Genomic DNA, 27,855 nt, shown 5'->3' on the forward strand with positions numbered 1-27,855 from the left:
ACAATCAGCAAACTCTTGGTTTACTGATGCTTTTGCTAAAGGGGAAGGAAAAGGATGGAAATCTAGGGCAGAAGCCCTCCACTTTTCCTCTGGTGAGCAAATGATTACAGAGGGAGAAGGTAGTACACACAGTGGGGAGCTGATAGCTGTCTGGAGTGTTTTTCAACGAGAAGCACAGAATTCCTCTTTGGTCTGCATCTACACTGACTCCTATGCTCTGTACCAAATGATCCTAATAATCCAGCTCATGACCCTGGCCAACCTGTTCTGGTGGACCTCTCTTACTATAGGACTAGTAGCACTTGTGCTAAAACCCCCTCTGAAGAAATATGCATGGGAATCCTCTGGTGCTCTAGGGAAAGAGCATTGGACAAATACATGCTGGATAATTCCATCATTCTAACTTTTCTGCCTCTCGGCGGCAGAATTCTGTTGTGTTTACTTTCTCAGAAGAACTCCGAGGGACATGAAGACCACCTAATCCATGATAAAACTGGTAATACTTTTCTGCATCCTACCGCAACCCCATGGCCAGAAAGCAGCTGAGTGACCGTGGTCTGAACTAATTGTGGTAGCATGCAGAAAAAGTGAAAGGATCTCTTGAAGCACAAAAAGGTTTGTACGCAGCCAAGCATACAGGATTGTTGGCACAATTTCACATGAACACAAACTGTAGAAGTAGTTTGGTTTTGGTCCAAAAATACTGAAGCACTTTTTTTTTGTTTTGTTTTGTTTTTGTTTTTGTTTTTGTTTTTTAAGTTGAAAGTATTGATTCAAATACTGGAGTAGGACTTGATGTTAATGTTGTGACACCTACCACCCAACCACTGGTTACACTTAGCCCGAAAATTTTTGAAATTGGACCATGTAGAATCAGGAAAACTGGCCAACAACAGATATTGTTTAATCTGTTATGGTCTCTTAAACAAGTCAAATTGCTGATGCAAAACAATATCTGAGAAATACAACCAGCTTGTTCACCCTTTTTGCAGACCTCTTTTCAGGCTTGGACAACCTGGCTGCGACAGTGGAAGCCTCCTAAAAACCGCGTGCCAAGAGACATAACTGGTCTTGTGGGAACAGGATTGGGAATCCTAAATAGTATTGATTCAGAAGTATGAATGAATAAATTGGCTTCCACAACTAAAGATTTAACCAAAATACAACAACCACTGCAATCGTCCTTATCAGCCTTGGGAACACATCAGTGGTTGCTATCAAACATTCTAGCAAATTGGGAAAAGATAAATGTAAATAATAGCAAATTGATCATTGATGCACTTAATGCCACACAAAGCAACGTTTCCTTAGCTCTTAGCCGTATCCAGGCTCAATGATGGATGCAGTCAGTTGCTGCCTCAATTATAAGAGAAGGTGAAGAAGGCACTTTTCCCACTGAAATTAGGAAAATAGTCTGGGACAGTGCCACTGACTTTGAAAGAGATTTCCAATCCTGGTGGAATTTAGTGAATTTTACCTATGACCCTAACACAAACACAGCCACAGCATTTGCGTTGACCATAAGAAATGCCTCGGTGCATTTGATATTCCCTATCATTGCACTAGGATTAAATCATGATGGACCCACTTTCTATCCTTCTGAACATAGAGAATGGGCCCGTCAAATTGATGACAAATGGCAAACTGTCAATTTAGAGTCCTGTACCATCTGAGAACAACTAGGGTTTATCTGTGAAGGTAATGCAATTGTAGCTCAAGATATTTGTCTGGAGACAGAACAAAATAGCTGTCATTTTGATATTCATCCTAACGAGACTTCTGAAACAGTCCTTGTATCTACAGACAATGGGTGTGCCTGCTTCAGAACCGCTTGGGATACTGTGTTTATAGAAAGTACAGTAGTAGCTACTAAAAATCATTCCAATTTTTGTGCTTGCAACTTTACTAAAATTGCAGGATGTGATTTTTCTTTTGTAGCTCCAGTTACTTCACATGAACTTTTAGAATCCAATCTCACGTTGATTCACAAGCTACTGCCTACTGCCATTGGGATGAACCTTTCTCTGGTAAAGCAATTATTACTTCATCAAGATCTAATAGAGATCCTAGGAAAAATCAAGGGGAATGGACAGAAAACTCTGGTAACTGTTCATCATCATGTGCAAGAAATACATCGTGTTGTAGAAAGGGTGAAAAGTGATGCCGAGCACAAGTGGTGGGATACCCTTTTCGGGTGGTCACCCACCGCCACCGGTATCCTGAAGAAATTGTGTCATCCCATTGTTGTTCTTCTGATTTTAGTTATGATTGGTTTTGTTTTATCAGTAATCTTGCTTATTGTAAATTGGAGAATGATGAAACGATGAACAAAATTAACATCTATAATTAATGCACACCACTTGGCCGACATCCTTTACACTAGAGATGTTCCCAGGACAGTAGACACAAGAAGATGATAAGGTTAGAAGATATGTTTTACATCATTTTCTTTTATGATTTGTTCTAATCGCTGTTTTAATTATTTTTGTTTATTGTTTATAAAATTGTACTGAGTAATATCGATTATACTAGGTTTATTACTTTACTGTTTAATATTGATGATACTGGTTTATTATTTGATCAATTTATTGTTTAATTGATTCATATTGATTATTATTTAAATAACTATTATTGATTTACTAATTGTATTTTGCTTATTGTTTAATTCTAATTTGTTGTGATTACTAATATGTTGTGATTGTTTTAGTTTTCCCGTTTTCTCTTTCTTTCCCTTTTCCTCTTCTCTTTTCCCTGGGACCTGCTGCCAACACTTGACGAGTCCTGAAGACTCCACGACGACACCATGGAATCCTGCTGATGAAGATCTTTCGAGGGCAATCGTCAGTCACGGGGTGGTGTAAGAGCCCGTCAGAAGCCCCTCATTTTCCATTCTGCCTTCCGATTGCCACAAGAAAGAATCCCTTCCCCCACTGTAGTTCCGGCTTAGAACAGGACACAGCACAGGTGGGACCACTGAACCGTCATGCTGGCTGTTCCCAACAAGGCCTGGTAAGAACTTGGCAAGGAGTTGGCAAGGACTTGGCAAAGACCTGACATGGAGCCAGCACGGGACAGCCTGATGCGCGGCCTGCTTCTAATCTCCGTTCTTAAGCCCAATGAACTTTTGGGGTGACTCTCGCGGTCCTTCATTGAAGACCCCTCATCTGCCTCGTTACCACTGTGACAAAGAAAGAATGAGAACCCTCCTCCCAAGGACTGAGACTGAGACCCCTGCTATAGGGAGGAGGGGAAATTGGTGGTCTGACCACTAATGACATGACCTGTTTCCCTTCAGTGATTCAAATGGACTTATTCTTCATTGGATTCGTCTTGCTTTGGTGGTTTCTGTGGACTCACCCGTTCCCTCGGGGCGATTACAATGGACTTTCATTATTACACTTGTTCCCCCCCTCTCTCCTCTGTGGACTATAATTGGAGCCCCGAGTCGACCAGAACTTCGAAGACTCCCCCGACAAGAGAGACGGATCCCCATCGTCCGGAGCACTGAGGATCTCGCCTGTGTTGGTAGCTATTCCCATATCCCTCTTCTCTCTCTAACCTTTTATCTCCTTTCAGATCCCCACTATCGCGTTTACTGTTTTGGCCCCTACTAAAGGTGCATTTGTTGTGATTAACTGATAGTCCCTTGTTGTTTGCCTTTGTTGCACTTTTGGGATGGGTGAAAAGAACCATCACGACACCCCGCAAGAAACGGATCGTGACATTAAAATTGGCGTCACGGACAGGATTTCTGTCTAGACAGAAGGGTTGCAGCTGAAAAGGCACCCATACTGTCTTTGGCAATTCATAAAGGATCCCTTAGTGCAAAGGGCGGGACACTGTTGTTTTGTTGTTGTTGTGTGTATGTGGTCTGGGAAGGAAGGGACAACTTGAAGCAACTAAGCAGAGCCTCCCAGGCAGATGATTGTCCTTTCACCCAGCCAGGGAAGCGAAGGGCGACACAGCGAGGGCTGTGTAGTTTTGTGGAACTTAAGTTTGTAGCTCCCTGTCGTGGTTTTGGTCCCTTCACAAAATGAGTGACAATCTTAGCCTTGAAATTAAAGCTGAATTTTATGCACTACTAGCCAAACACAATGCCAAACCTTCTACAGAAGGAGAAAAATGGGCACAGAGTAATTGGTTGAACTTAGAAAATGTTATTGATAGAGTGTGTTCATTACAACATGAAACAAAATTCAAACTGGGCAAAAATAAAACTATCTTCTGCTCAGTTTTGGGAGCTTGTCTTATGGCAGCTATAGAAAATGGCTTCGAGCGAAGAAGTGAGGAACATGCTATAATAGACTCCCTTCAAAATCTAGTTGAAATTTTGCAAAAACAGTTCTATGAAGCAAAAAAATGTGATCTATGCATTGCGAGCTGCCTTAACAGAGGAACATATTAACAAATCACATCATGCTGATTCCTCTACAGAGCTTGAGGAGAAGGAAACTCCTCACATTAAACAAATCTATCCTCATCAAGAACTTGAAGCAGCAAGTAATTGTGGGGAACATTGCTGCCATCACTTGAGACCCTTGATTAAAACAGAGTAGAACTATCTCAGTGATGATGATCTGGAACCTCACATCACAACCAAACGCATACCATCACAACTAAACACGGCCACCGAGCTAGCTAAGCTTAAAAGGGAATACGGACAGCCTCCACATGAATCAGAAACAGAATATGTTTTCCGGGTGTCCCTCACTGGTGGTGATCCAATTCAATTCACTGAACAGGAAGCCAGTGGGTATTGGGGACATGGTGTCTTCTTAACAACAGGAGAGAAAGGTGACACATGGTCCCTGACACAGCGTGCAGCTTTTTGGGCCGGGGGAACAAGCCCCTTGGAAAGGGGAGATCCCATAGCTAGAATTAGTACCCCCGACCAGCTCTTGGAAAATGTGCACAAAGCTGCTTGCCTGCAAATGACTCACAAAAAGAAATGAATTCCTGGCTTTGAATCCCTGATGCAATTACCTGTGAAGCCCAAGATAATGACCCCTTGAATTTGTGGGCTTCCAGAATCACTCAAACCTACAGCAATTCTCCTTCCAAAAACGATAGCAGCTGTATCTCCTGTAGAAAGACCAGACAGATTTCCTAGTCACTGGAACGACCCATTTGTTCCCCTTTATGACTTGTTGAGGAAAGGGGTGAAATGGGATTGGAGTCTTTCTCAGGAGTCAGCATTGCAATTGCTGATTTTTGAAGCAACAGCTCATCAAGCACTGGGCCCTATCCATCCTACAGATCCTTTCCAGGTGGAATGGGCATTTGCCTCCTCAGGGCTGTCAGTACACATATGGCAGCGGGGTCCTGAGGCTCCGACAAGACCTGTTGGTTTTGATTCCCGTGGTTCCAAAGATGCTGAGAAAAGATACACTACCTGGGAAAAAGGATTGTTGATGGTTATCTTAGCTTTCCTAGAAGTAGAAAAAATTGCACAAAAACAACCAATTGTATTGAGAGGCCCCTTCAAGGTTATTAAGACAGTCACTAGTGGGAGTCCCCCTCCTGACGGGGTGGCCCAGAGGGCCTCAGTGAGAAAGTGGTATGCTCAGGTTGAACATTACTGTAACTTCTTCTCAATGACAGAAGGAGCTGTAAAAACTTTAGCAATCCAAGAAACTGAGAGCTTGGACAAACCTGCCTCTGTAATCAAAGTAACCCCTCCTTTCTGCCCCGAACAATCAGCAAACTCTTGGTTTACTGATGCTTTTGCTAAAGGGGAAGGAAAAGGATGGAAATCTAGGGCAGAAGCCCTCCACTTTTCCTCTGGTGAGCAAATGATTACAGAGGGAGAAGGTAGTACACACAGTGGGGAGCTGATAGCTGTCTGGAGTGTTTTTCAACGAGAAGCACAGAATTCCTCTTTGGTCTGCATCTACACTGACTCCTATGCTCTGTACCAAATGATCCTAATAATCCAGCTCATGACCCTGGCCAACCTGTTCTGGTGGACCTCTCTTACTATAGGACTAGTAGCACTTGTGCTAAAACCCCCTCTGAAGAAATATGCATGGGAATCCTCTGGTGCTCTAGGGAAAGAGCATTGGACAAATACATGCTGGATAATTCCATCATTCTAACTTTTCTGCCTCTCGGCGGCAGAATTCTGTTGTGTTTACTTTCTCAGAAGAACTCCGAGGGACATGAAGACCACCTAATCCATGATAAAACTGGTAATACTTTTCTGCATCCTACCGCAACCCCATGGCCAGAAAGCAGCTGAGTGACCGTGGTCTGAACTAATTGTGGTAGCATGCAGAAAAAGTGAAAGGATCTCTTGAAGCACAAAAAGGTTTGTACGCAGCCAAGCATACAGGATTGTTGGCACAATTTCACATGAACACAAACTGTAGAAGTAGTTTGGTTTTGGTCCAAAAATACTGAAGCACTTTTTTTTTGTTTTGTTTTGTTTTTGTTTTTGTTTTTGTTTTTTAAGTTGAAAGTATTGATTCAAATACTGGAGTAGGACTTGATGTTAATGTTGTGACACCTACCACCCAACCACTGGTTACACTTAGCCCGAAAATTTTTGAAATTGGACCATGTAGAATCAGGAAAACTGGCCAACAACAGATATTGTTTAATCTGTTATGGTCTCTTAAACAAGTCAAATTGCTGATGCAAAACAATATCTGAGAAATACAACCAGCTTGTTCACCCTTTTTGCAGACCTCTTTTCAGGCTTGGACAACCTGGCTGCGACAGTGGAAGCCTCCTAAAAACCGCGTGCCAAGAGACATAACTGGTCTTGTGGGAACAGGATTGGGAATCCTAAATAGTATTGATTCAGAAGTATGAATGAATAAATTGGCTTCCACAACTAAAGATTTAACCAAAATACAACAACCACTGCAATCGTCCTTATCAGCCTTGGGAACACATCAGTGGTTGCTATCAAACATTCTAGCAAATTGGGAAAAGATAAATGTAAATAATAGCAAATTGATCATTGATGCACTTAATGCCACACAAAGCAACGTTTCCTTAGCTCTTAGCCGTATCCAGGCTCAATGATGGATGCAGTCAGTTGCTGCCTCAATTATAAGAGAAGGTGAAGAAGGCACTTTTCCCACTGAAATGAGGAAAATAGTCTGGGACAGTGCCACTGACTTTGAAAGAGATTTCCAATCCTGGTGGAATTTAGTGAATTTTACCTATGACCCTAACACAAACACAGCCACAGCATTTGCGTTGACCATAAGAAATGCCTGGGTGCATTTGATATTCCCTATCATTGCACTAGGATTAAATCATGATGGACCCACTTTCTATCCTTCTGAACATAGAGAATGGGCCCGTCAAATTGATGACAAATGGCAAACTGTCAATTTAGAGTCCTGTACCATCTGAGAACAACTAGGGTTTATCTGTGAAGGTAATGCAATTGTAGCTCAAGATATTTGTCTGGAGACAGAACAAAATAGCTGTCATTTTGATAGTCATCCTAACGAGACTTCTGAAACAGTCCTTGTATCTACAGACAATGGGTGTGCCTGCTTCAGAACCGCTTGGGATACTGTGTTTATAGAAAGTACAGTAGTAGCTACTAAAAATCATTCCAATTTTTGTGCTTGCAACTTTACTAAAATTGCAGGATGTGATTTTTCTTTTGTAGCTCCAGTTACTTCACATGAACTTTTAGAATCCAATCTCACGTTGATTCACAAGCTACTGCCTACTCCCATTGGGATGAACCTTTCTCTGGTAAAGCAATTATTACTTCATCAAGATCTAATAGAGATCCTAGGAAAAATCAAGGGGAATGGACAGAAAACTCTGGTAACTGTTCATCATCATGTGCAAGAAATACATCGTGTTGTAGAAAGGGTGAAAAGTGATGCCGAGCACAAGTGGTGGGATACCCTTTTCGGGTGGTCACCCACCGCCACCGGTATCCTGAAGAAATTGTGTCATCCCATTGTTGTTCTTCTGATTTTAGTTATGATTGGTTTTGTTTTATCAGTAATCTTGCTTATTGTAAATTGGAGAATGATGAAACGATGAACAAAATTAACATCTATAATTAATGCACACCACTTGGCCGACATCCTTTACACTAGAGATGTTCCCAGGACAGTAGGTAGACACAAGAAGATGATAAGGTTAGAAGATATGTTTTACATCATTTTCTTTTATGATTTGTTCTAATCGCTGTTTTAATTATTTTTGTTTATTGTTTATAAAATTGTACTGAGTAATATCGATTATACTAGGTTTATTACTTTACTGTTTAATATTGATGATACTGGTTTATTATTTGATCAATTTATTGTTTAATTGATTCATATTGATTATTATTTAAATAACTATTATTGATTTACTAATTGTATTTTGCTTATTGTTTAATTATAATTTGTTGTGATTACTAATATGTTGTGATTGTTTTAGTTTTCCCGTTTTCTCTTTCTTTCCCTTTTCCTCTTCTCTTTTCCCTGGGACCTGCTGCCAACACTTGACGAGTCCTGAAGACTCCACGACGACACCATGGAATCCTGCTGATGAAGATCTTTCGAGGGCAATCGTCAGTCACGGGGTGGTGTAAGAGCCCGTCAGAAGCCCCTCATTTTCCATTCTGCCTTCCGATTGCCACAAGAAAGAATCCCTTCCCCCACTGTAGTTCCGGCTTAGAACAGGACACAGCACAGGTGGAACCACTGAACCGTCATGCTGGCTGTTCCCAACAAGGCCTGGTAAGAACTTGGCAAGGAGTTGGCAAGGACTTGGCAAAGACCTGACATGGAGCCAGCACGGGACAGCCTGATGCGCGGCCTGCTTCTAATCTCCGTTCTTAAGCCCAATGAACTTTTGGGGTGACTCTCGCGGTCCTTCACTGAAGACCCCTCATCTGCCTCGTTACCACTGTGACAAAGAAAGAATGAGAACCCTCCTCCCAAGGACTGAGACTGAGACCCCTGCTATAGGGAGGAGGGGAAATTGGTGGTCTGACCACTAATGACATGACCTGTTTCCCTTCAGTGATTCAAATGGACTTATTCTTCATTGGATTCGTCTTGCTTTGGTGGTTTCTGTGGACTCACCCGTTCCCTCGGGGCGATTACAATGGACTTTCATTATTACACTTGTTCCCCCCCTCTCTCCTCTGTGGACTATAATTGGAGCCCCGAGTCGGCCAGAACTTCGAAGACTCCCCCGACACGACAGACGGATCCCCATCGTCCGGAGCACTGAGGATCTCGCCTGTGTTGGTAGCTATTCCCATATCCCTCTTCTCTCTCTAACCTTTTATCTCCTTTCAGATCCCCACTATCGCGTTTACTGTTTTGGCCCCTACTAAAGGTGCATTTGTTGTGATTAACTGATAGTCCCTTGTTGTTTGCCTTTGTTGCACTTTTGGGATGGGTGAAAAGAACCATCACGACACCCCGCAAGAAGCGGATCGTGACAGAGGCGGGCTGGTTACCCCAGACCTGCTAAGCGAGAGCGGCAGTCTCCCATGCTGCGTTTCCGTCTTTTTCGCCAGAAAAGCGGCCAGTAAAGAGACGAAGCGAGTAATAAAAAGAGTGAGAGAACCCCCTGGGACTGGGTCTCAGAGAAAGAGTGGGACCCCTTGGGGGGGGGGGGGGGGGGAGTAAAATGTAATTTATTAGAAAAAAAAATGAATTAAAAGGTAAAAAGAGGGTTTTCTTGGCATAATCTATTGGGGAAAAATAAAAGGTAAAATGTGTAGGAGGGGCCCCTAAAAATTCTGCTGGATTGAGGGATAAGAATGCCCGAGAACATCCAAGATCAAACCTGCTGGATTGAGGGATTAATATTGCAAGAGCATCCAGGGTTGATTCAAACCTGCTGGATTGAGGGATTAATGTTCCAAGAGCATCCAGGGTTGATTCAAACCTGCTGGATTGAGGGATTAATGTTCCAAGAGCATCCAGGGTTAAGTCAAACCTGCTGGGTTGAGGGATTAACATTCCAAGAGCACCCAGAATTAAGTTTGCTGGGTTGTTGAGAGCAGCCAAGATTGAGTAAAAATTTTGCCAGTTTGAAGAGAAGTCTGACAGGATCTAGAGTTGGGAACCACACAGCTAGATTGAGGGGTATCCAAGAACACTGGGACTAGCCAGGGACACCTACAAGTGTAATAGGTGTGTTGAAAAAGAAAAGGTACCTTGTTGTTGTGGTTGTTTTGTTATGTGTAAGAGTAAGTAAAATAAAGTTAAGTGAATGTAGACGAAGGAAAGTATATGTATGCATCCTGCCCTGTTAAGCAGCCTCACTGTGCTTCCCTGCTGTCACCGACAAACACAAGTTACGAACCCTCAGAACTGAAAAAGTTCCATCAAATATTGCTTCCATTGATGACCATGATATTGTCTATAATACCTTGTTCCAACTTATGTTATGTAAGTGTTAATACCCCTATCCTACCAGTTGGTAAACCTGATGGGTCATACCGGTTAGTACAGGATCTGCGGGCCATAAACAAGGTCACTGAGGATCTGTATCCTGTGGTGGCCAATCCCTACACGTTATTAACTTGCTTAACCCCCGAGCTAACTTGGTTTACCGTTTTAGATTTAAAAGATGCCTTCTTTTGCCTTCCTATCCACGAAGCCAGAAAATTTTTGCATTTGAATGGGAAAATCCTAAGAGCAGGCGAAGAACTCAACTGACATGGACCAGACTCCCACAAGGATTCAAAAACTCACCCACTTTGTTTGGAGAACAACTTGCAAAAGAATTAGAGACCTGAGAAGCCCCTCCAGAGGAAGGGAAGTTGCTAGAGTACGTAGATGACATCCTGATAGCCACACGGACAAGGGAAGCATGCACGGCCTGGACGATAAGCCTCTTGAACTTTTTGGGGCTCCAAGGGTACCGAGTATCAAAGAAAAAAGCCCAAGTAGTAAAACAGAAAGTAACTTATCTGGGTTACGAAGTCAGTGCTAGACAACGTACCTTGGGCCAAAGCCGGAAGGAGGCAATATGCCAGAGCCCAAAACCTCAGCCGGTAAAGGAACTACGAACTTTCCTGAGGATGACAGGGTGGTGCAGGTTATGGATCTATAACTATGGACTGTTTGTTAAGCCCTTCTATGAACTGATTGCAACTGAAAGCAGGAACATCCAAGAGAGAAAGGAAGCTACGCAAGCTTTCAACCAGCTGAAAAAAGCCCTCATGTCAGCTCCAGCCCTGAGATTGCCGGACGTGAGTAAGCCTTTCCTTTTATTCTCCCATGAGAAGCAAGGAATCGCCTTAGGAATACTAGCACAGGACCTGGGCCCATATCGGAGAGCAGTGGCTTACTTCTCTAAGCAATTGGATACAGCAGCTAAAGGGTGGCCTGGGTGCCTCAGAGCTGTTGCAGCAGTCATCCTGAACATCCAAGAGGCACACAAATTCACCCTAGGCCAGAAAAGAACTGTGCTAGTGTCTCACACAGTGTCTGCAGTGCTAGAGGTAAAAGGTGGGCATTGGCTTTCCCCACAACGGCTCCTGAGATACCAAGCTATCATAGCGGAGCAAGATGATGTAGAGATAGTAGTGGCTAACATTGTCAATCCAGCCTCCTTCCTCAGTAGAAACCAAGGGGAACCAGTGGAACATGACTGCCTGGAGACCATTGAAGCCACCTACTCCAGCTGCCCTGACTCGAAGGACACCCCTCTCGAGAATGCAGAAGTCTCGTTTACTGATGGAAGCAGTTATATCATCAGTGGAAAACGGCACGCCGGGTAGGCAGTTCCAACGTGCAAGGAAGTAATATCATCTGGGCCCCTGCCAACAAATACCTCTGCACAGAAGGCCGAGATAATTGCTCTAACTCGGGCCCTAGAATTGGCAAGAGGGAAAGAAATAAACATATACACGGACTCGAAGTATGCATTTGGAGTAGTGCATGCTCACAGAGCCATTTAGAAAGAGAGAGGACTGCTGAAGTCTCAAGGGAAAAATATTAAAGATGCATCAGAAGTACTGCGACTTCTAGCAGCAGTCCAGTTGCCAGAGAAAGTAGCGATCATGCACATTAAGGCACATCAGAAGATCAACTCCGAATTGGAAGAAGGAAACGAGCTGGCAGATAGGGAAGCAAAAGAAGCAGCAAGACGGGCAAATTTCCCCTAAAGGTAAGCCAAGATACAACAAACCAGAAAAAAAATTAATCTATGAGCAAAAAGGAGACTATAACCAAGAGGGATGGGCCACCATAGAAGGAAAATTAGTTCTACCCTCCTATTTATGATGGTCCCTAATAAAGGAAGAACACCAGAAAACCATTGGGGTATTGATGCTCTAGCATAACTAGACATTTACAACTCGACAATGTGACCTTTGCCTCCAGACCAACCCCAAAAATACTCCCAAACCAAAGCTTAGCCAGATTAGGAAGGGTCATGGGCCGGAGCAGCAATGGCAGATTGATTGTACAGAATTGCCAAGAAAAGGGGGGGTATAAGTTTTTCCTGGTGCTAACAGATACCTTTTCAGGATGGCCAGAAGCATTCCCCACCAGGACTTCTAAAGCTCAAGAAGTAACTAAGGTATTGGTACAAGAAAACATACCACGCTTTAGAGTCCTGGCCACAGTCTCCTCAAATAGAGGACCACATTTTATTGTAAAATTCGTGCAACAAGTTAGCCAATACTTGAACATAGACTGAGAACTTCGCACCCCATATAACCCACAATCAAGTGGTCAGGTAAAAAAAATGAATCATTTGATCAAACAACAAATTGTACAATTGGGACAAGAAGCTAATTTGTCATGGACTCAATCCCTCCCATTAGCACTACTGCAGATCCGAACCAAACCCAAGACTAAAGAAAAGCTAAACCACTTTGAATTGCTTTATGAAAAACCATATGGGGTGCGAAAGAGAATGTCTACCCAAGACATGTCACTAACCTCCTGTATGTTAAGTCTCTTAACTTGGTGTATCCAGCACCAATCACTAGCTAATAAACACAAGTCATAACTAGTGAAATACACTGTTTAGAAGACTTTATGTCACCCAATTATAATCCTATTAATTTTAGTTACTGTAAGTTTAATGATGTCTACTTTAACACTCATGTAGAATTCGAGGATGTTAAAACACATGGCCAGTCTGACATCACTCTCTAGAACTCATAGAATCTTACTGAAAGAGGACGGTCATGATAGTAGATCAGAATTTAAATCAAGACCCCTGTAGTAAAAGAATTTAATCTATTTTAAGAAAAGGGGGGACTGAAGCGGAGATTTTTAGAGTTAGGTTAACAAAATGAATGAAGCATTTCTAATTTAGCTTGTAGAGTTATCTGTTGAATTTTCAACCTTTTACTTAAGAAACCTCTGCCTAGTACAAAGGGCATAGGAAAATGCAAATTTCTGAAGCTTCTTGCATAAAGAACAATACCAGAAGAAGGAAAGAACCCAGATAAAGAAGCTCCTCTGTCTCCAAGCCTATCAAGACTGACAGACGTACTCAGATAAGCACCAAAGGACCAAAAGCGCACGCGCAGAGAGGAAAAGTTCAAAAGTTCAATCATGAGGAAGACCACAATCTTCAGCCTCAGGACCACCAAGAGACCCCCGTACGACCACCACAGGAAACCACTATTGCCCAGAAGGGCGTGGACTTACTTCGCATGAGAAGCGAGGACAGGCGGGGCCAGGGGTGGAATATGCATGAAAAAGTTGTGCAATGTATTGCATATGGAACGTCTTTAAGAATAAAAGTGTGGGTCAGACTGAGGCTCGGGGCACAAGTTTTGGAGAGCTATCTCACTTGTGCCGGGCGCTGACATACGTACCCACTTCATAACTACCCCAGGTTATGGAGTCTATTTATTTCTTCCGCGTATCGTTTCAGAGGTTTCTTGCCTTCGCCAGGCTGCAACGTGCCCGCTAGTACCAAGAACTGGGCAGGAGTGGGCAGAGAGCACGGCCATCTGCCAGCAGGTTGCAGCTTGCCCAGGAAAATGCAGTGTCCTTGGAATGTGCAGCAAATCCTATTTCCTGGCAAGGTCGGGCTAAGTGAGCAGTGCTGGGACACTTTCTCTTTGAGAACTGGAGCGGAAAAGCTTTTCGCTAAGATGTAGGCGACTAGAGAGGCAGAATACGGAGCTCCGCAGCTGGCCGAAAGCAAGTGCCGCTTCCCGGCGTCTTTCGGCAAAAGCGGCGCTTCGGAGCGCACCGCTGCCGCTCCAGTCATCTGTGCGCGAAGTAGCCGCTTCTTCGCCTCCGGCAGCCGGAGATCGCGGTAGCTTGCAAGAGGCGAAGAACGAAGCCGCGAAGAAGCCGGCTTGTGTGCGAAGCTCGCAGACTGCTGCAGGACGGTGGCTGCCGCTCTCCTGCCTGTTGAATTCACTCTTGGCATGCCAATGGGAGGTGTTCCAGGACAACCTTCCTGAGTTTTTATTTTAGTTTTCATGCATCCCACCTTGGAAATTCTTGTTGCTCCCCAGAGGCTCCGAGATGCAGAGAACACGGTGGCAGCTGCTGAGAAGAAGGGCAACTGTGAGTTGGTCAAGAAGCAAGAACACAGGCAGTTGACTGTGCTTGGCGAGGAGCAGCTGCTGGATTCTTGCAATTGCCTTCAGTGCGCACAGAAGCCCGCTGCTCTGCTGCTTGGTTTTTCGCCTTCAGTCAATTACACACTGCTGAAGTTGAGGCAGGCAGTTCAGCTTTGCTGCTTTTCAGCATCTCAGCTGCTTTCTGCTCTGTGACAGCTCTCGAGGTGAAATAGAGATTTTTAGAGTTAGGTTAACAAAATGAATTAAGCATTTCTAATTTAGCTTGTAGAGTTATGTGTTGAATTTTCAACCTTTTGCTTAAGAAACCTCTGCCTAATACAAAGGGCAAAGGAAAATGCAAATTTCTGAAGCTTCTTGCATGAAGAACAATACCAGAAGAAGGAAAGAACCCTTTCCTTCTGAATTAAAATAAAGAAGCTCCTCTGTCTCCAAGCCTATCAAGACTGACAGACGTACTCAGATAAGCACCAAAGGACCAAAAGCGCACGCGCAGAGAGGAAAAGTTCAAAAGTTCAATCATGAGGAAGACCACAATCTTCAGCCTCAGGACCACCAAGAGACCCCCGTACGACCACCACAGGAAACCACTATTGCCCAGAAGGGCGTGGACTTACTTCGCATGAGAAGCGAGGACAGGCGGGGCCAGGGGTGGAATATGCATGAAAAAGTTGTGCAATGTATTGCATATGGAACGTCTTTAAGAATAAAAGTGTGGGTCAGACTGAGGCTCGGGGCACAAGTTTTGGAGAGCTATCTCACTTGTGCCGGGCGCTGACATACGTACCCACTTCATAACTACCCCAGGTTATGGAGTCTATTGATTTCTTCCGCGTATCGTTTCAGTCGGGGCTTGCAAAGGTGCTTTAGGCGCGGCCCAGCTGATAGCGCAGCGGGCGCGCGGGCACAAGCCGCGGTTTGAGGAGCTGCTTTGAACGCCGCTAGCTGATAGCGCAGCTAGTGGGAGCGTGGTACAAGCTAGGAGTTACAAGCACCGCTTACAAGCATCGCTAGTTGGTAAAAAGCTTGCAAAAGTAGCCAGCGAGCCCGGCTGGGCTAAGAGTTAAGTGTTTGTTATACAATAGCACTGCCCTTCAGTGTTAAAAGCTGTCACTGGTGCAGGGGGAGGGGTTGGGGAAGGCAGTCTAGGGTTGCCATGGGAAACAGCAGTTGTATGAGTTCTCCACCCCCTTTTGGAAGAGAATTGTACCCTCCCCCTGTCCTGTCAGTTGTTGTTCAAGTCTGCCCCTTAGCCTAGAATCTTCTCTGTTCCACGGTTCTTCCACCAAGAACACTCCTTTCCCTTTTCCCCACTGGTTAATGTTATATTTCCCCTCCCTTTAGCCTTCTCCCGATTGTACCCTCGAATGCTAAACCCTCCTACCCCTACGCAGTAAAAGAATCCTCACCCCGCCCTTCGGGGCTCTCGGAATCTGCCTCCCTACTGCTTCGTTGTCTCCCTGTTTGCCCCTTCTGCGACCCTTCAATCAACGAGCAGGATTTCAGCAGCCCGAGTGTCCCTCCCGTTCTTCTGGTGGACCCTCAGATGTACCAGCTACCCGAGCTTCGTGCCGAGCGGCTAAAAGCCCCCACGGCTCGGCAACTGGGAGATCCTTTGCATTACAGGGCGAATAAAGGGGGGATGAATGTGTGTGAATGCGAGGCTGTAAGAGCCCGTCAGAAGCCCCTCATTTTCCATTCTGCCTTCCGATTGCCACAAGAAAGAATCCCTTCCCCCACTGTAGTTCCGGCTTAGAACAGGACACAGCACAGGTGGGACCACTGAACCGTCATGCTGGCTGTTCCCAACAAGGCCTGGTAAGAACTTGGCAAGGAGTTGGCAAGGACTTGGCAAAGACCTGACATGGAGCCAGCACGGGACAGCCTGATGCGCGGCCTGCTTCTAATCTCCGTTCTTAAGCCCAATGAACTTTTGGGGTGACTCTCGCGGTCCTTCATTGAAGACCCCTCATCTGCCTCGTTACCACTGTGACAAAGAAAGAATGAGAACCCTCCTCCCAAGGACTGAGACTGAGACCCCTGCTATAGGGAGGAGGGGAAATTGGTGGTCTGACCACTAATGACATGACCTGTTTCCCTTCAGTGATTCAAATGGACTTATTCTTCATTGGATTCGTCTTGCTTTGGTGGTTTCTGTGGACTCACCCGTTCCCTCGGGGCGATTACAATGGACTTTCATTATTACACTTGTTCCCCCCCTCTCTCCTCTGTGGACTATAATTGGAGCCCCGAGTCGACCAGAACTTCGAAGACTCCCCCGACACGACAGACGGATCCCCATCGTCCGGAGCACTGAGGATCTCGCCTGTGTTGGTAGCTATTCCCATAGCCCTCTTCTCTCTCTAACCTTTTATCTCCTTTCAGATCCCCACTATCGCGTTTACTGTTTTGGCCCCTACTAAAGGTGCATTTGTTGTGATTAACTGATAGTCCCTTGTTGTTTGCCTTTGTTGCACTTTTGGGATGGGTGAAAAGAACCATCACGACACCCCGCAAGAAACGGATCGTGACATTAAAATTGGCGTCACGGACAGGATTTCTGTCTAGACAGAAGGGTTGCAGCTGAAAAGGCACCCATACTGTCTTTGGCAATTCATAAAGGATCCCTTAGTGCAAAGGGCGGGACACTGTTGTTTTGTTGTTGTTGTGTGTATGTGGTCTGGGAAGGAAGGGACAACTTGAAGCAACTAAGCAGAGCCTCCCAGGCAGATGATTGTCCTTTCACCCAGCCAGGGAAGCGAAGGGCGACACAGCGAGGGCTGTGTAGTTTTGTGGAACTTAAGTTTGTAGCTCCCTGTCGTGGTTTTGGTCCCTTCACAAAATGAGTGACAATCTTAGCCTTGAAATTAAAGCTGAATTTTATGCACTACTAGCCAAACACAATGCCAAACCTTCTACAGAAGGAGAAAAATGGGCACAGAGTAATTGGTTGAACTTAGAAAATGTTATTGATAGAGTGTGTTCATTACAACATGAAACAAAATTCAAACTGGGCAAAAATAAAACTTTCTTCTGCTCAGTTTTGGGAGCTTGTCTTATGGCAGCTATAGAAAATGGCTTCGAGCGAAGAAGTGAGGAACATGCTATAATAGACTCCCTTCAAAATCTAGTTGAAATTTTGCAAAAACAGTTCTATGAAGCAAAAAATGTGATCTATGCATTGCGAGCTGCCTTAACAGAGGAACATATTAACAAATCCCATCATGCTGATTCCTCTACAGAGCTTGAGGAGAAGGAAACTCCTCACATTAAACAAATCTATCCTCATCAAGAACTTGAAGCAGCAAGTAATTGTGGGGAACATTGCTGCCATCACTTGAGACCCTTGATTAAAACAGAGTAGAACTATCTCAGTGATGATGATCTGGAACCTCACATCACAACCAAACGCATACCATCACAACTAAACACGGCCACCGAGCTAGCTAAGCTTAAAAGGGAATACGGACAGCCTCCACATGAATCAGAAACAGAATATGTTTTCCGGGTGTCCCTCACTGGTGGTGATCCAATTCAATTCACTGAACAGGAAGCCAGTGGGTATTGGGGACATGGTGTCTTCTTAACAACAGGAGAGAAAGGTGACACATGGTCCCTGACACAGCGTGCAGCTTTTTGGGCCGGGGGAACAAGCCCCTTGGAAAGGGGAGATCCCATAGCTAGAATTAGTACCCCCGACCAGCTCTTGGAAAATGTGCACAAAGCCTGCAAATGACTCACAAAAAGAAATGAATTCCTGGCTTTGAATCCCTGATGCAATTACCTGTGAAGCCCAAGATAATGACCCCTTGAATTTGTGGGCTTCCAGAATCACTCAAACCTACAGCAATTCTCCTTCCAAAAACGATAGCAGCTGTATCTCCTGTAGAAAGACCAGACAGATTTCCTAGTCACTGGAACGACCCATTTGTTCCCCTTTATGACTTGTTGAGGAAAGGGGTGAAATGGGATTGGAGTCTTTCTCAGGAGTCAGCATTGCAATTGCTGATTTTTGAAGCAACAGCTCATCAAGCACTGGGCCCTATCCATCCTACAGATCCTTTCCAGGTGGAATGGGCATTTGCCTCCTCAGGGCTGTCAGTACACATATGGCAGCGGGTCCTGAGGCTCCGACAAGACCTGTTGGTTTTGATTCCCATGGTTCCAAAGATGCTGAGAAAAGATACACTACCTGGGAAAAAGGATTGTTGATGGTTATCTTAGCTTTCCTAGAAGTAGAAAAAATTGCACAAAAACAACCAATTGTATTGAGAGGCCCCTTCAAGGTTATTAAGACAGTCACTAGTGGGAGTCCCCCTCCTGACGGGGTGGCCCAGAGGGCCTCAGTGAGAAAGTGGTATGCTCAGGTTGAACATTACTGTAACTTCTTCTCAATGACAGAAGGAGCTGTAAAAACTTTAGCAATCCAAGAAACTGAGAGCTTGGACAAACCTGCCTCTGTAATCAAAGTAACCCCTCCTTTCTGCCCCGAACAATCAGCAAACTCTTGGTTTACTGATGCTTTTGCTAAAGGGGAAGGAAAAGGATGGAAATCTAGGGCAGAAGCCCTCCACTTTTCCTCTGGTGAGCAAATGATTACAGAGGGAGAAGGTAGTACACACAGTGGGGAGCTGATAGCTGTCTGGAGTGTTTTTCAACGAGAAGCACAGAATTCCTCTTTGGTCTGCATCTACACTGACTCCTATGCTCTGTACCAAATGATCCTAATAATCCAGCTCATGACCCTGGCCAACCTGTTCTGGTGGACCTCTCTTACTATAGGACTAGTAGCACTTGTGCTAAAACCCCCTCTGAAGAAATATGCATGGGAATCCTCTGGTGCTCTAGGGAAAGAGCATTGGACAAATACATGCTGGATAATTCCATCATTCTAACTTTTCTGCCTCTCGGCGGCAGAATTCTGTTGTGTTTACTTTCTCAGAAGAACTCCGAGGGACATGAAGACCACCTAATCCATGATAAAACTGGTAATACTTTTCTGCATCCTACCGCAACCCCATGGCCAGAAAGCAGCTGAGTGACCGTGGTCTGAACTAATTGTGGTAGCATGCAGAAAAAGTGAAAGGATCTCTTGAAGCACAAAAAGGTTTGTACGCAGCCAAGCATACAGGATTGTTGGCACAATTTCACATGAACACAAACTGTAGAAGTAGTTTGGTTTTGGTCCAAAAATACTGAAGCACTTTTTTTTTGTTTTGTTTTGTTTTTGTTTTTGTTTTTGTTTTTTAAGTTGAAAGTATTGATTCAAATACTGGAGTAGGACTTGATGTTAATGTTGTGACACCTACCACCCAACCACTGGTTACACTTAGCCCGAAAATTTTTGAAATTGGACCATGTAGAATCAGGAAAACTGGCCAACAACAGATATTGTTTAATCTGTTATGGTCTCTTAAACAAGTCAAATTGCTGATGCAAAACAATATCTGAGAAATACAACCAGCTTGTTCACCCTTTTTGCAGACCTCTTTTCAGGCTTGGACAACCTGGCTGCGACAGTGGAAGCCTCCTAAAAACCGCGTGCCAAGAGACATAACTGGTCTTGTGGGAACAGGATTGGGAATCCTAAATAGTATTGATTCAGAAGTATGAATGAATAAATTGGCTTCCACAACTAAAGATTTAACCAAAATACAACAACCACTGCAATCGTCCTTATCAGCCTTGGGAACACATCAGTGGTTGCTATCAAACATTCTAGCAAATTGGGAAAAGATAAATGTAAATAATAGCAAATTGATCATTGATGCACTTAATGCCACACAAAGCAACGTTTCCTTAGCTCTTAGCCGTATCCAGGCTCAATGATGGATGCAGTCAGTTGCTGCCTCAATTATAAGAGAAGGTGAAGAAGGCACTTTTCCCACTGAAATGAGGAAAATAGTCTGGGACAGTGCCACTGACTTTGAAAGAGATTTCCAATCCTGGTGGAATTTAGTGAATTTTACCTATGACCCTAACACAAACACAGCCACAGCATTTGCGTTGACCATAAGAAATGCCTCGGTGCATTTGATATTCCCTATCATTGCACTAGGATTAAATCATGATGGACCCACTTTCTATCCTTCTGAACATAGAGAATGGGCCCGTCAAATTGATGACAAATGGCAAACTGTCAATTTAGAGTCCTGTACCATCTGAGAACAACTAGGGTTTATCTGTGAAGGTAATGCAATTGTAGCTCAAGATATTTGTCTGGAGACAGAACAAAATAGCTGTCATTTTGATATTCATCCTAACGAGACTTCTGAAACAGTCCTTGTATCTACAGACAATGGGTGTGCCTGCTTCAGAACCGCTTGGGATACTGTGTTTATAGAAAGTACAGTAGTAGCTACTAAAAATCATTCCAATTTTTGTGCTTGCAACTTTACTAAAATTGCAGGATGTGATTTTTCTTTTGTAGCTCCAGTTACTTCACATGAACTTTTAGAATCCAATCTCACGTTGATTCACAAGCTACTGCCTACTGCCATTGGGATGAACCTTTCTCTGGTAAAGCAATTATTACTTCATCAAGATCTAATAGAGATCCTAGGAAAAATCAAGGGGAATGGACAGAAAACTCTGGTAACTGTTCATCATCATGTGCAAGAAATACATCGTGTTGTAGAAAGGGTGAAAAGTGATGCCGAGCACAAGTGGTGGGATACCCTTTTCGGGTGGTCACCCACCGCCACCGGTATCCTGAAGAAATTGTGTCATCCCATTGTTGTTCTTCTGATTTTAGTTATGATTGGTTTTGTTTTATCAGTAATCTTGCTTATTGTAAATTGGAGAATGATGAAACGATGAACAAAATTAACATCTATAATTAATGCACACCACTTGGCCGACATCCTTTACACTAGAGATGTTCCCAGGACAGTAGACACAAGAAGATGATAAGGTTAGAAGATATGTTTTACATCATTTTCTTTTATGATTTGTTCTAATCGCTGTTTTAATTATTTTTGTTTATTGTTTATAAAATTGTACTGAGTAATATCGATTATACTAGGTTTATTACTTTACTGTTTAATATTGATGATACTGGTTTATTATTTGATCAATTTATTGTTTAATTGATTCATATTGATTATTATTTAAATAACTATTATTGATTTACTAATTGTATTTTGCTTATTGTTTAATTATAATTTGTTGTGATTACTAATATGTTGTGATTGTTTTAGTTTTCCCGTTTTCTCTTTCTTTCCCTTTTCCTCTTCTCTTTTCCCTGGGACCTGCTGCCAACACTTGACGAGTCCTGAAGACTCCACGACGACACCATGGAATCCTGCTGATGAAGATCTTTCGAGGGCAATCGTCAGTCACGGGGTGGTGTAAGAGCCCGTCAGAAGCCCCTCATTTTCCATTCTGCCTTCCGATTGCCACAAGAAAGAATCCCTTCCCCCACTGTAGTTCCGGCTTAGAACAGGACACAGCACAGGTGGGACCACTGAACCGTCATGCTGGCTGTTCCCAACAAGGCCTGGTAAGAACTTGGCAAGGAGTTGGCAAGGACTTGGCAAAGACCTGACATGGAGCCAGCACGGGACAGCCTGATGCGCGGCCTGCTTCTAATCTCCGTTCTTAAGCCCAATGAACTTTTGGGGTGACTCTCGCGGTCCTTCATTGAAGACCCCTCATCTGCCTCGTTACCACTGTGACAAAGAAAGAATGAGAACCCTCCTCCCAAGGACTGAGACTGAGACCCCTGCTATAGGGAGGAGGGGAAATTGGTGGTCTGACCACTAATGACATGACCTGTTTCCCTTCAGTGATTCAAATGGACTTATTCTTCATTGGATTCGTCTTGCTTTGGTGGTTTCTGTGGACTCACCCGTTCCCTCGGGGCGATTACAATGGACTTTCATTATTACACTTGTTCCCCCCCTCTCTCCTCTGTGGACTATAATTGGAGCCCCGAGTCGACCAGAACTTCGAAGACTCCCCCGACAAGAGAGACGGATCCCCATCGTCCGGAGCACTGAGGATCTCGCCTGTGTTGGTAGCTATTCCCATAGCCCTCTTCTCTCTCTAACCTTTTATCTCCTTTCAGATCCCCACTATCGCGTTTACTGTTTTGGCCCCTACTAAAGGTGCATTTGTTGTGATTAACTGATAGTCCCTTGTTGTTTGCCTTTGTTGCACTTTTGGGATGGGTGAAAAGAACCATCACGACACCCCGCAAGAAACGGATCGTGACATTAAAATTGGCGTCACGGACAGGATTTCTGTCTAGACAGAAGGGTTGCAGCTGAAAAGGCACCCATACTGTCTTTGGCAATTCATAAAGGATCCCTTAGTGCAAAGGGCGGGACACTGTTGTTTTGTTGTTGTTGTGTGTATGTGGTCTGGGAAGGAAGGGACAACTTGAAGCAACTAAGCAGAGCCTCCCAGGCAGATGATTGTCCTTTCACCCAGCCAGGGAAGCGAAGGGCGACACAGCGAGGGCTGTGTAGTTTTGTGGAACTTAAGTTTGTAGCTCCCTGTCGTGGTTTTGGTCCCTTCACAAAATGAGTGACAATCTTAGCCTTGAAATTAAAGCTGAATTTTATGCACTACTAGCCAAACACAATGCCAAACCTTCTACAGAAGGAGAAAAATGGGCACAGAGTAATTGGTTGAACTTAGAAAATGTTATTGATAGAGTGTGTTCATTACAACATGAAACAAAATTCAAACTGGGCAAAAATAAAACTATCTTCTGCTCAGTTTTGGGAGCTTGTCTTATGGCAGCTATAGAAAATGGCTTCGAGCGAAGAAGTGAGGAACATGCTATAATAGACTCCCTTCAAAATCTAGTTGAAATTTTGCAAAAACAGTTCTATGAAGCAAAAAAATGTGATCTATGCATTGCGAGCTGCCTTAACAGAGGAACATATTAACAAATCCCATCATGCTGATTCCTCTACAGAGCTTGAGGAGAAGGAAACTCCTCACATTAAACAAATCTATCCTCATCAAGAACTTGAAGCAGCAAGTAATTGTGGGGAACATTGCTGCCATCACTTGAGACCCTTGATTAAAACAGAGTAGAACTATCTCAGTGATGATGATCTGGAACCTCACATCACAACCAAACGCATACCATCACAACTAAACACGGCCACCGAGCTAGCTAAGCTTAAAAGGGAATACGGACAGCCTCCACATGAATCAGAAACAGAATATGTTTTCCGGGTGTCCCTCACTGGTGGTGATCCAATTCAATTCACTGAACAGGAAGCCAGTGGGTATTGGGGACATGGTGTCTTCTTAACAACAGGAGAGAAAGGTGACACATGGTCCCTGACACAGCGTGCAGCTTTTTGGGCCGGGGGAACAAGCCCCTTGGAAAGGGGAGATCCCATAGCTAGAATTAGTACCCCCGACCAGCTCTTGGAAAATGTGCACAAAGCTGCTTGCCTGCAAATGACTCACAAAAAGAAATGAATTCCTGGCTTTGAATCCCTGATGCAATTACCTGTGAAGCCCAAGATAATGACCCCTTGAATTTGTGGGCTTCCAGAATCACTCAAACCTACAGCAATTCTCCTTCCAAAAACGATAGCAGCTGTATCTCCTGTAGAAAGACCAGACAGATTTCCTAGTCACTGGAACGACCCATTTGTTCCCCTTTATGACTTGTTGAGGAAAGGGGTGAAATGGGATTGGAGTCTTTCTCAGGAGTCAGCATTGCAATTGCTGATTTTTGAAGCAACAGCTCATCAAGCACTGGGCCCTATCCATCCTACAGATCCTTTCCAGGTGGAATGGGCATTTGCCTCCTCAGGGCTGTCAGTACACATATGGCAGCGGGGTCCTGAGGCTCCGACAAGACCTGTTGGTTTTGATTCCCGTGGTTCCAAAGATGCTGAGAAAAGATACACTACCTGGGAAAAAGGATTGTTGATGGTTATCTTAGCTTTCCTAGAAGTAGAAAAAATTGCACAAAAACAACCAATTGTATTGAGAGGCCCCTTCAAGGTTATTAAGACAGTCACTAGTGGGAGTCCCCCTCCTGACGGGGTGGCCCAGAGGGCCTCAGTGAGAAAGTGGTATGCTCAGGTTGAACATTACTGTAACTTCTTCTCAATGACAGAAGGAGCTGTAAAAACTTTAGCAATCCAAGAAACTGAGAGCTTGGACAAACCTGCCTCTGTAATCAAAGTAACCCCTCCTTTCTGCCCCGAACAATCAGCAAACTCTTGGTTTACTGATGCTTTTGCTAAAGGGGAAGGAAAAGGATGGAAATCTAGGGCAGAAGCCCTCCACTTTTCCTCTGGTGAGCAAATGATTACAGAGGGAGAAGGTAGTACACACAGTGGGGAGCTGATAGCTGTCTGGAGTGTTTTTCAACGAGAAGCACAGAATTCCTCTTTGGTCTGCATCTACACTGACTCCTATGCTCTGTACCAAATGATCCTAATAATCCAGCTCATGACCCTGGCCAACCTGTTCTGGTGGACCTCTCTTACTATAGGACTAGTAGCACTTGTGCTAAAACCCCCTCTGAAGAAATATGCATGGGAATCCTCTGGTGCTCTAGGGAAAGAGCATTGGACAAATACATGCTGGATAATTCCATCATTCTAACTTTTCTGCCTCTCGGCGGCAGAATTCTGTTGTGTTTACTTTCTCAGAAGAACTCCGAGGGACATGAAGACCACCTAATCCATGATAAAACTGGTAATACTTTTCTGCATCCTACCGCAACCCCATGGCCAGAAAGCAGCTGAGTGACCGTGGTCTGAACTAATTGTGGTAGCATGCAGAAAAAGTGAAAGGATCTCTTGAAGCACAAAAAGGTTTGTACGCAGCCAAGCATACAGGATTGTTGGCACAATTTCACATGAACACAAACTGTAGAAGTAGTTTGGTTTTGGTCCAAAAATACTGAAGCACTTTTTTTTTGTTTTGTTTTGTTTTTGTTTTTGTTTTTGTTTTTTAAGTTGAAAGTATTGATTCAAATACTGGAGTAGGACTTGATGTTAATGTTGTGACACCTACCACCCAACCACTGGTTACACTTAGCCCGAAAATTTTTGAAATTGGACCATGTAGAATCAGGAAAACTGGCCAACAACAGATATTGTTTAATCTGTTATGGTCTCTTAAACAAGTCAAATTGCTGATGCAAAACAATATCTGAGAAATACAACCAGCTTGTTCACCCTTTTTGCAGACCTCTTTTCAGGCTTGGACAACCTGGCTGCGACAGTGGAAGCCTCCTAAAAACCGCGTGCCAAGAGACATAACTGGTCTTGTGGGAACAGGATTGGGAATCCTAAATAGTATTGATTCAGAAGTATGAATGAATAAATTGGCTTCCACAACTAAAGATTTAACCAAAATACAACAACCACTGCAATCGTCCTTATCAGCCTTGGGAACACATCAGTGGTTGCTATCAAACATTCTAGCAAATTGGGAAAAGATAAATGTAAATAATAGCAAATTGATCATTGATGCACTTAATGCCACACAAAGCAACGTTTCCTTAGCTCTTAGCCGTATCCAGGCTCAATGATGGATGCAGTCAGTTGCTGCCTCAATTATAAGAGAAGGTGAAGAAGGCACTTTTCCCACTGAAATGAGGAAAATAGTCTGGGACAGTGCCACTGACTTTGAAAGAGATTTCCAATCCTGGTGGAATTTAGTGAATTTTACCTATGACCCTAACACAAACACAGCCACAGCATTTGCGTTGACCATAAGAAATGCCTGGGTGCATTTGATATTCCCTATCATTGCACTAGGATTAAATCATGATGGACCCACTTTCTATCCTTCTGAACATAGAGAATGGGCCCGTCAAATTGATGACAAATGGCAAACTGTCAATTTAGAGTCCTGTACCATCTGAGAACAACTAGGGTTTATCTGTGAAGGTAATGCAATTGTAGCTCAAGATATTTGTCTGGAGACAGAACAAAATAGCTGTCATTTTGATAGTCATCCTAACGAGACTTCTGAAACAGTCCTTGTATCTACAGACAATGGGTGTGCCTGCTTCAGAACCGCTTGGGATACTGTGTTTATAGAAAGTACAGTAGTAGCTACTAAAAATCATTCCAATTTTTGTGCTTGCAACTTTACTAAAATTGCAGGATGTGATTTTTCTTTTGTAGCTCCAGTTACTTCACATGAACTTTTAGAATCCAATCTCACGTTGATTCACAAGCTACTGCCTACTCCCATTGGGATGAACCTTTCTCTGGTAAAGCAATTATTACTTCATCAAGATCTAATAGAGATCCTAGGAAAAATCAAGGGGAATGGACAGAAAACTCTGGTAACTGTTCATCATCATGTGCAAGAAATACATCGTGTTGTAGAAAGGGTGAAAAGTGATGCCGAGCACAAGTGGTGGGATACCCTTTTCGGGTGGTCACCCACCGCCACCGGTATCCTGAAGAAATTGTGTCATCCCATTGTTGTTCTTCTGATTTTAGTTATGATTGGTTTTGTTTTATCAGTAATCTTGCTTATTGTAAATTGGAGAATGATGAAACGATGAACAAAATTAACATCTATAATTAATGCACACCACTTGGCCGACATCCTTTACACTAGAGATGTTCCCAGGACAGTAGGTAGACACAAGAAGATGATAAGGTTAGAAGATATGTTTTACATCATTTTCTTTTATGATTTGTTCTAATCGCTGTTTTAATTATTTTTGTTTATTGTTTATAAAATTGTACTGAGTAATATCGATTATACTAGGTTTATTACTTTACTGTTTAATATTGATGATACTGGTTTATTATTTGATCAATTTATTGTTTAATTGATTCATATTGATTATTATTTAAATAACTATTATTGATTTACTAATTGTATTTTGCTTATTGTTTAATTATAATTTGTTGTGATTACTAATATGTTGTGATTGTTTTAGTTTTCCCGTTTTCTCTTTCTTTCCCTTTTCCTCTTCTCTTTTCCCTGGGACCTGCTGCCAACACTTGACGAGTCCTGAACACTCCACGACGACACCATGGAATCCTGCTGATGAAGATCTTTCGAGGGCAATCGTCAGTCACGGGGTGGTGTAAGAGCCCGTCAGAAGCCCCTCATTTTCCATTCTGCCTTCCGATTGCCACAAGAAAGAATCCCTTCCCCCACTGTAGTTCCGGCTTAGAACAGGACACAGCACAGGTGGAACCACTGAACCGTCATGCTGGCTGTTCCCAACAAGGCCTGGTAAGAACTTGGCAAGGAGTTGGCAAGGACTTGGCAAAGACCTGACATGGAGCCAGCACGGGACAGCCTGATGCGCGGCCTGCTTCTAATCTCCGTTCTTAAGCCCAATGAACTTTTGGGGTGACTCTCGCGGTCCTTCACTGAAGACCCCTCATCTGCCTCGTTAC

Source organism: Vidua macroura, chromosome 16 (assembly GCF_024509145.1).
Source record: "Vidua macroura isolate BioBank_ID:100142 chromosome 16, ASM2450914v1, whole genome shotgun sequence".
Classification (NCBI taxonomy): domain Eukaryota; kingdom Metazoa; phylum Chordata; class Aves; order Passeriformes; family Viduidae; genus Vidua; species Vidua macroura.